The sequence below is a fragment of the Vigna radiata genome, unplaced genomic scaffold (assembly GCF_000741045.1).
Source record: "Vigna radiata var. radiata cultivar VC1973A unplaced genomic scaffold, Vradiata_ver6 scaffold_23, whole genome shotgun sequence".
NCBI lineage: Eukaryota > Viridiplantae > Streptophyta > Magnoliopsida > Fabales > Fabaceae > Vigna > Vigna radiata.
Window position 1 is genome coordinate 2,860,063 of NW_014541837.1, and position 10,795 is coordinate 2,870,857.

A 10,795-nucleotide genomic window follows, 5' to 3' on the forward strand; every position below is an offset into this window, starting at 1 on the left:
CCTAAGCATCCAAGGAACCTCCTCCAAGGTGTGTGGAATAGCTTTGGACGTTTCTCTTTGCCAAAAGAATCCCCTTCTAATTCGTACTGAGGCTATATATAAGCCCAAAAAGATAACAGAAAGATAACAAAAAGATTAAAGAATCTAGCTAATAAAAACAAACAACTGCCCAGGCGCCTAAGTTCACCGTTGAGCGGTTTGTCTCCTGCCACTTTGACCGCTCAGCGGTCAGTTTTGTCATTGAGCGGTTTCCCTCTAATCGCTCTGAGCGCTCAGCGGACCATTCTGGTACTCAACTGCTTACTTGACCCTTCTTTTCATCATTTTTCTCCTTCTATCATGGGTCTAAGTCGACCTTACTTCACTTCCATCTTTTAATTCATGTAAAAACCCTACAAAACAATGTAAAACAAGCATAATATCGCTAAAACCAACTTTTGACTCTCACAAGACACAACTAAAATTTTACTTGATTTAAAGCTTATTCTAAGCCATAAAGGGTGTGTTAAACTATCAAATTTAATCATGAAAATAACAGTGTTTAGACCGTTATCAGTGAGCCAATCTTTTGTGCCATAGCCACACATCTTCTTTGGTCATCAGGCATACAACAGATTCGAATGCATTATCTGTTAAGTCGATTAAGTAGATGTTGTTCACCCTCTTTCCCACAAGTAGTAACACATTTGTTGTCCCATTGCTGATCAGATAGTATTTGGGTTTGAAGGTGATCTTTAATCCTTTGTCGCATAGTTGACTGATGCTAAGCAGATTGTGCTTCAACCCTTCAACAAGTAATACATTTTTAATATCATAAGATGAAGGAGTCTTTATTTTACCTATACCGATGATTCTTCCTTTGTTGTTATCACAATATGTGACATGGCCAACAACTTTATACGAAATATCTGCGAACTTTGTAGGATCTTTAGTCATATGTCTCGAACACCCGTTGTCGAGGTACCATGTAGGACTTTTGAACTGTTTTTCCAGATCGGGTTTGATGGTTCTGGATTTTCCCATCATGATCAATTCTTCTCTATTCTTGACTTTCTTGGCATCAATAGAATGATCTTGATTATTCATCTTTTTCAAGAACTTTATAAATTTGTTGTTCAACAAGATTGATTTCTGCATCTGTGAACATGGTTCTTCATCTCGGGTTACCTTGCATTTCAAGTTACATGTGTCAAAGTTTTCAAAGAATCAGGAATAGACTTTGACTTCAAATTACAATGAGCAGATGCAATGTCAATTCTAAAATCAGAAGCTCTTTTTGAATGCGAAACAAAAGCCATCCCCAGGTTTTATAGTCAAATAGAATAAAAACAGAGTCGATTAAATTTTCAAATATCTTATGAAAACCAGCTCTGGTGCCAATTCTTCCTCTTTTTCTCACTCTTTTCCTTCCTCAACTTTCTGTTTTCTTTTTTTCTTATTTTATTCTTCATTTTTGCACATTTTTTATTTTTCTTTTTTCTTTCAACCACTTGAATGATAAAGCTTCCTAGATCTTGTAATTTAGGAGGTAATGTCCTCTGTTTGACTGCACTGCAATTTCCTTGCACCTCAATAGTTTCCTTCTTAATATACTTCCTGTTCTTCATGAGAAATTCTTTTAAAAACTTTGCATATGATGGTATTTGCTGAAGTGCCTCAGAGAATGGTATGGTTATTTCCAATTTCTTGAAAATCTCCATAAAACGCTCGAACTTCTTTTCTCTCTCCTTTCTAGAATATATCTTTGGATAGGGCAAGGGTTTTTCATACTCCCTCTCTTTGAATTTTACAACCTTTTCTTATATCTTTTTCACCTCTTTCTCTATCCTCTCCTCATCAACAACCTCATCAATTTGTGTCTCAAAATTCCTGAAGGTAACTTCATAGCTCTTGGAATCAAACTTCTCCAAAAATTTGTCGAGCCTATCATTAAGGATTTTGACTTGTTCCGTCACATCAGCTATCTGTTGACATAGTTGTTGATCGTCTTCCCACGTTTCTATTGGTGAGGAGAGTTGTTGTTGCCAGTGATATTGTTGCCTCTCTTCCATGCTTCTAAGAGAAGAAAAACTTATATCCATGTCTTGCGGAAAAAGTTCATCATTCTTTGTATTCTCCTCTATGCTTTTGACATGGTATACTTTCAAATTCATGATCCTCTGAAGGAGTTCATCAGAATCTGTATTTTTCTTAAATGGAGTAAATTGTTGCTCAGTAGCTTGCCGAGATTGGCTTTGATCCATGTATGAGTGAGGTTCCCACCAGTGGTTGAAATTATTTTGGTAGAATTGAGTGCCCATATAATCAAATTCTTGTCCAAACTGCATCCTACAAACATTAGGTACAAAACCCTAGAAAACATTTATTAGAACAAAATAAAAATAAACATAAAATCAAGTCAAATTCAATCAATTTACACTACTTGAAAAAGTTAAACCTCGAGTCCCCGACAACGGTGCCAAAAACCATTTAACACTCTGGCAAGTGTACCAGATCGTTTCAAGTAATATAATTGGTAAACACAATATCGTTCTTCCTAAAGAACTCGAAGGCCTTATCTTTCGTGCAAATTGAAATCGTAAGACTTGTAAAGAGAAATTAATTGGTTTGGATCCAAGAAACAACAAGTAAACATGCAAATGCGATTGATTCAATTGACGAGAAAAAGACTATGGATGAATGAATTTATTCGGGTTGAAAATTTCATCTTATCCACTCTGTCTTATCTACTCCTCTTATTTGACTCGCTTTGTTATCTAATTGTCATACAAACTTTCTTAGTCTACCCTTAACCCGATCCCTCGGCGAAAAAGGCCTATTAGTAGTTACTGGCTTGCTATCCCAAGCCTCCCGTAGTAATTAATAATTCATGATAAACGGAAGCAAAAACAATTGATCGTCCTACCCTTTATCCCTAGGTGGTATTGCTTAATCAAGGAATTTCCCATCAGTTTATGAAGTATCGTACGCTCCCGTATCAATAAAGACAAACAACAATTATCCAATGAATAAAATGATAAAAGCATTAAGCGCAGATGAGAAACCCAACAATTGATAATCAGAGCATACGACAAGCATATAAATAAATAAGAGTTTCAATAAAAGAGAGTTTCAAAAGATTACATTTTTCCCAACAAGAAAAGGGTTTAGTTCTGATAACGGTCTAAAAGCCGTTATTTTTATGCTTAAATTTGATAGTAAAACACACCCTTTATGGCTTAGAATGAGCGTTGAATCAAGTAAAACACTTAGTTATGTCTTGTGAGAGTCAAAAGTTGGTTTTAGCGATATTATGCTTGTTTTACATTGTTTTGCAGGGTTTTTAGATGAATTAAAGATTGAAGTGAAATAAGGTGAACTTCGACCCATGAAAGAAGGAGAAAAATGATAAAAAGAAGGGTCAAGCAAGCCGCTGAGTGCCAGAATGGTCTGCTAAGCGCTCAGAGCGATTAGAGGGAAACCGCTCAGTGGTAAAACTGACCATTGAGCGGTCAAAGCGGCAAGAGGCAAACCGCTGAGCGGTGAATTTAGGCGCCTGGGCGGTTGTCTGTTTTTTTAGCTAGATTCTGTAAATCTTTCTATTATCTTTTTGGGCTTATATATAGCCCCAGTGCGAATTAGAAGGGGATTCTTTTAGCAGAGAGAAACGTCCAGAGCCATTCCACACACCTTGGAGGAGGTTCCTTGGATGCTTAGGCTCCACTCAACAAAGTTTAGGGTTATTTCTTCCATTCTTTCATCATATTTCATCTAGTTTCACCAAGATTATGGTGAACTAAACCCTTTGTTGTTGGGGAACAATGTAATCTTTTGAAACTCTCATATATTCAAATTCTTATTTACTTCATATGCTTCTCATATACTTATTTATCAATTGTTGGGTTCTCATCTTTGCTTTAATGCTTTTATTGTTTAACTCATTCATTTAAAGGTATTTGTCTTTATCGATATGGGGACATACGATAATGTCATGAACTGGTGAGAAATTCCTTGATTATGCTAATATCGCCTAGGGATAGGGGTAGGACGATCAATTGTATTTGCTTATGAACGCATTGCATTATTGGTTACTAGGGGAGGCTAGGGATAGCAAGCCGGTAATTAATAATAGGTTCTTTTCACCAAGGGATCAGGTTAAGGGTAAACTAGAAAGTTTGCATGGCAATTAGTTAAATAAGTGAAGTAAATAAGAAGAGTATATATATGAGAGTGGATAAGATGAAATTGTAAACCCCAACAACATCATTCATCCATAGTTTCTTAAAACCAATTGAATCAACTGCATTGCATGTTTATTTTTGTTCTTTGCATATAACCACCAAATTAATTCCTTTTTCAAGTCTTACGCGATATGTTTACATGAAAAGTAAGGCCTAAGAGTCCTTTGGGAAGAACGATATTGGGTTTAACAATTATATTACTTGATAACGATCTGGTACACTTGCCAGTGGCTTAACAAGTTCACCATTGTCATGGTGAAACTAGATGAAAAATGATGGAAAAATGGAAAAGCAAACCCTAGATTGGATAAAAAGGAGCTTAAGCATCCAAGAGATTTTCTCCAAGGAATGAAAACTAGGTCTGGCCGCCCCTTTCTGTCAAAAGCATACATCTGAAGTCGCACTAGGGGTATTTATAGCTGAGGAGCGTCACATAATTTAGGCCCAAGCCTAGTAGACAACCGCCTGGTGTCGTACTTTTGGCACCCGGCGGTTTCTCCATAATCCTTCCACCGCCCGACGGTTTGTTTCTCCTCGCAGTTGGCCGCTCAGTGTTGGATTTTGGCACTGGGCGGATTCTAGACTCTTTTTTTCTTCATGTTTCTTCTTCTTTCTTGAGTCTAAGACCTTCCATCTTCAATCCCATTCTTTATTTTCATCAAAAATGCTGTAAAACAATGCAAAACAAGCATAATGTATCTAAAAACAACTTTTGACTCTCAACCGACTCAACTTACGTGTTTTGCTTGATTCTAAGCTCATTCTAAGCCTTAAAGGGTTTATTTTGATCTCAAATAAAGCATGAAAATAACTGTTTTTCAACCATTATCACAACCCCAAACTTAGAACTTTGCTTGTCCTCAAGCAAATAAAACAAAACTTGGCTTTTCATGACAAGAACTACTCAATTTCAGATTTTCAGTGGAATCAAATCAAGATGCATGCATGCTTTCAATTCAATTCAGTACACATGATCATATATTTCTCAACAGATGTTATACTTTATGAATGACCAATCCACTAAGTAAAGATGTAAGCATGAAATTTATCAATTCTCACCAAGCAAGTGTTTCACTCAATCACTCAAGTGTTTAAGGTGACACTCCAACTCTCTATTATTGACAAGTCACATTGATGAGTCGATATTTTATTGATTTCACTTAGATTATTGTGCTAGAGTTAATCAGGGAATCGTGCTTAATTGTCTGGTATTTTCCTGTTTTTCCTAATTATGCTTAATTTGACTGGAAATTTTAATTTTAATTAATTTGAATATTTTGAGCTAATTATTTGCATTATTATTTGTAGGGAAAATTTTGGAACGTTTTCTGAGAATAAAAAATTGGCACACACTTTATTTTTCGTTGCTTTCATTTTTTATTCTAACACTTTTGATTGGATACGGCTTGGGCTGGAATATAAGGAACTCACGGCCCACAATGGAGAAAGGGTCACTGCCACGTACAACTAAAATCTCCCACGCTATTCAAGGCCAACTAGGAAAATGGAAAAGCACACGGTTGGGATTTTTAAGAAAATGAAGACGTGTTGAATGAAGTTGTGTGTCACGACCTGACTGGGAGAAAAATTAAAAAACGTTAATGGGTTGCTTTTAAAAGAAAGCAACGCTTGGTGTTGGAAGTTTCACGGCTATAAGAAAAAATAACAAACCATGGGCTTTTGAAGATGTTGACATGGCCAGCATAGCCAGCGACTTTGGTCCAGCAGGGTGACATCCAGCAGCTCCCAGAGGTGCAAACAGCAACAAGGACTACACGTCCAGCTGCCACCGGGGAGTGCAAATATCAATCCTGCAGCTTCCAAAAGTCAGTAAGTATCACGTCCTAGGTGGTGCAACGGCAATTTCAGCTGGTAGAGAAACATCACATGCATCCAATCTTTCCACGTCCAACGGGCTTCAACAACTTTAGCATCCAGCTACCACCAAGAAAAGGAAGTTGCTAATTTCATTGGGCATGAGTGAAGCAGCTGGATTAGGAGGTGCTTCAAGTAGATTGCACAAATCCAGCAGGCCTTCATTACGCATCACAGTCTTGAGCTGAAATGTCTAGCACATGAAGGACTGTTGCTGCCACACACACGCATATCCAGCTGCTGAATCATTTGGGTTTGGGAGGTACAAACAGCAGTAGCAAAATCCACATCATCACAGTCCAGCCTTTGCATGTCCAGGGTTTTTGGAAGAAAACGATGAATAAAAAGAAGCATCAGCCGCCACTCTGAGGGAGGAGAACACTGTTACATTGATGAAAAGAAAGAAACACCTTTTTAATTATTCTCTAAGAATGTAGCCCATTCATTTTTTTGCTTGAAACGAGAAGATAACAGTAGATAGCTTGGAGTTTTTCTTTATGTTTTAAGAGTTATGGAGGGGGATGTCCAGTAGAGTTAATTTTAATATTCTTTCTTGTAGAAACAACCTCACCCACACGTTGCATTGAATTTACTTTCTTGAAGAGCAGTGCATTTAATTTGGTTGTAGGATTCATCACGCAGGCAGCAGCCGCCACACGTCCAAGAGAAGAATTTAATTTGCTATTAAAAGTTCACACTGTTACGGTTGGAGAAAATGGTGATTTAATTTTAGGAAGGTCTTTATTTTATTGTCTTGGCATTGGAATGTACTAATGGAAGGAGTTTGTTCAATTTATTTTATCTTTACTGTCATGTTTTTATCTAGAGTGTTGTTTGAATGATGGAGGGCTCCAAAGGTTTCCTTAATTTAGCTTTAATACACAAAGAATTATTTTTCTTTTTTTCTATACCTTTAAATGCATTTAGGTTGAAGTAGTTTACTAATTTATTCCCTTTACTGCTCACATGTTTATGCTTTGTTGATTTCCGTAATGAATGTGCATTTCATTTTTAGAGTAAGCATTGCATTTTAATAGTCTTAATTGCATTTGGATATTTATCTTTTGAATCGTTCAGTTTATTGTTTCCTTTCATTATGATGTCTGTTCTGTTCGATTGTGTCAATTTAATTGTCATGTTAGCTTAGGTTAGTTGGTTGGTTGTTAACAAAGTTACTTTTCTTCCCTGAGACTTTTGAACTTTAATTGCCATACTGCTGCTTTGATTCTGCTCAATATTTAATTTGTTGTCTACCTGCGATTAGGTATACGCTTTGTTTCCTAATCGGTGTCAATTCTTCGCTCAGTTGATTAGACTGTATGGTGGATGACTGATTAAATTTGTGCATTGCATTCGCTTAGTCTGTAATTTTGAAGACCGAATTAGCCTTCGCTTAGTTGGGTGATTCGTGTCGGATTTGGATTAGAGTAGTATGTACTTGTCGTTAATCTGTGATTGGAAGCATAGTAATTGAGTTAATGACCAACCGTTTTTATTTTGTGTTTGATTCCGTTTTTACATTTCTATTTGCATTTGTGTTTCAATTTAATTCATCTGCATTCACGAACCTTTCACAAACCCCCCCCCCACTCCTTGTTTGACCTAATTCTCGAACCACATTTGGTCCTTGAGAGATGACCTAGGAGTCATTCCCTAGCTATACTGTATTTCTCATATGCAATCAAATTTGTATGGGTTGCGACGCCCATCACACATGAAACAAAATTGCCATTCATCTCAAACAATTAAAATCTTTACATGCAAATACAGAGTCACACAAGTAATATAAAATGGTAAGACCAAGTATCATATCCCAAAAGACTCTCGGCGCTAGACTTAAATAAAAAGAGATCATTGGTTTTGAATGCAAAGACAGCAAAATAAATATGAATGTAATTGATCAATAACAAAGGAGCATAGAGATGAATGGATGTTGATTAATATGAGATGAATATGTTGTTGGGGTTACCTTTCTCCAAATTTCCTCTCATGTATGTAAGAATTCTTCTTTATGCATTAATGCAAATGTCACTCATTAAATCACCTAAACTCGATCCCTCGGCGAATAAGTCTGCCCCAAATTACCAGTTCATGCAATTCCTAACATTCCTAGTAATAAGATGTGAAGATCAAGAGCTTAAAGGCGACCAACATTACTCTTGGGAGTAATTCAACAAGAACCTGAATTGTAAGGAACTTCTCTATTGGGAAACAGGTAGGCTTCGTTTTAACACCAAGAGGGGGGGTGAATTGGTGAGTTTTCAAAATCAGAGTCTTTTTGCAATCTTTAAATCAAAGTACAAAACTTTACAAAATTTCTTGAATCACAAGTAATAGAAAATTATGTGCAGCAGAAAATCAAAGTTGACTACAAGAATTGTAAAGTTGACTGAATGTAAAATAGTAGGGATAGAGAATTCAAATGCAGGTTTTTTAAACTTGTTCGACCTTAATGCCTACATCCAGTGTCCTTCCAGTACTAGGAACCAAATGCACTATAATGGTCAAGGTTTTTAAAATAAGGCTTTTATAGAAGACCTCCACGTCAAAAATATAAAACACCTCTCTAACCCTCTAACCAAAATATAGGCAAACAACACAGCAAGACTTGCAGAAAAATGTCCCCTCTCTTACAATCTACAACCCACTTTAAACAATCCTCAAAGTGTACTAGACTCCACGAGTCCAACCCCTATAGTCACAACAGGTGACACATAGCAATCACCACGAATGCCAACAAGAATATTCATCAACCTAGAAACACCTCATTGTGCAGATAATGATCAAGCAATGTGTGCAGCTCAATTCTCCTTCAGAAACTCCTTAAAGAAAGATCACAACTGTCTTCTTGATGAGTTCTTGAAGCTATAATCTTTCAAAGAGGAAATTGAAACAGAATATGAAATTGTTAGATTTCCAAAAGTTCTTTGAAATAACTCAGGTCTCGTCTATTTACAAATTTCTATAAATAAGACGCTCTTGTAGTCGATTATACTACTAATACAGTTGACTGAATTAAATCAGTTATAATAGCTAAGACACAATATTAGTATTCCAGTCAAACCAATTAATTTCTCAGTCAAAGAAGTTGACTAACATTCATTGCTCAACTAATCTTTTAAAAGTATAGTCGTTACTGTTTATGAGCACAACAAAATTTCAAATGAAGCAACTAGTGTAGTCTAATGCATGGCGCACATAGTCGACTTCAACACGCCAGATCATTTTGAAATTCTTTTGAACACAAAATCTCACGTAGCACTGTTTCACAATATCTGTGCATAGTCACGAGCTTAATCGATTTCCCCATAATTAAGTCGACTTACAGCTTGCGGTTATGCCACACAATGTAAGTTCATAATAGTGCATGTGGTTTTCTTCTTTCAAAACATGTGTAATGCAACCAGATATGATGTAACATATATAAGCTCAACAAATGTGCATACACATATCAAGATAAACACAAAAACATGTTCAATCATATATCAATCAATGAACAACAGAACATGTAACGCATCAACAATTCATGTGTTATTAAAAATGTGCGGTCATCATCAAAAACCACAGTGATATAGATATTGTGTTGTCAATAATCTCAACAATCTCCCCCTTTTTTGATGATGCACAACAATGATTAGTAAACAACCATGTTTGCACAACATCAAATCTGTTGAGATTGTTGACAACACAAACTCTATGTCAAACTGGTTTTTTATGATGACAACACACTGATTAATAACAGTACATATGTTCCAAGTTTACATGTTCAGCTGATATAACAAATTAGAATGGACAATGCTTTTGTTGAACATGTTTTGTTGATTTGCAATGTATGTTCCTATGATTGATTATGTGTTACATGTGTGGAACATGCTTGTATTGAAATGTGTGATAAAATGATTTTGATTACTTCTACACATTTCTGAAGAAAAACTCACAAGCACTTTTATGAACTTATATTTGTTGTGACAAAGATCTAGTTCAGTCGAATACACTGGGAATGGATTCGATTATGCTAAAATCTTTGTACAAATTTTGTGAACCTGTGCTTGATGAGATTTTGAGTTGAAAAGAATCTCAAAATGTTTTTTCATGTGTCAGTCGACAGTGTGGAACACCTATTCGACTGTGTTGCTGTTATTTTTGAAATTATGTTATGCCTACTTGCTCCAACGACTATATTTTCAAAAGTTAGTTAAGATTGACTGACTGGGTCAACTGTCTTAAATGTGTATTGATTTGGTTGACTGAGGAGCATTTGTGTTGACTGTCTATTATAACTGTTTTAATACAGTGGACTGTATTAGTAGGTAATTTGACTGAGAATGACAGGACAGAACACGAATTGTTCTAAGACTTTTGTGATCTAACATTTTCATTGTCCTGTTTCAGAGAAAGTTCTCAGTTTAGGAAGCTCCAAGAATTCTTGAAGAAGACGATGGTGATCTTTCTTGAGAGAGATTCAGATTGAGGAGTCTTTTGCGCACACTGTTTGATCAACATCTGCACAAAGAATGATCTTGAAGGCTTGGCATCCTGTGTAGACTGCTGTATTTGACTGAAGGCTTGGCAACCTGTGAAGTCTGCTGTGATAGGCTTGTCAACCTGTGAAGCGTGCTGTGATAGGCTTGACATCCTGTGAAGAATGTTGGTTACACGATGAGGATAGTTCAACGTGAGTTCAGATTGCAAAAGAGGGA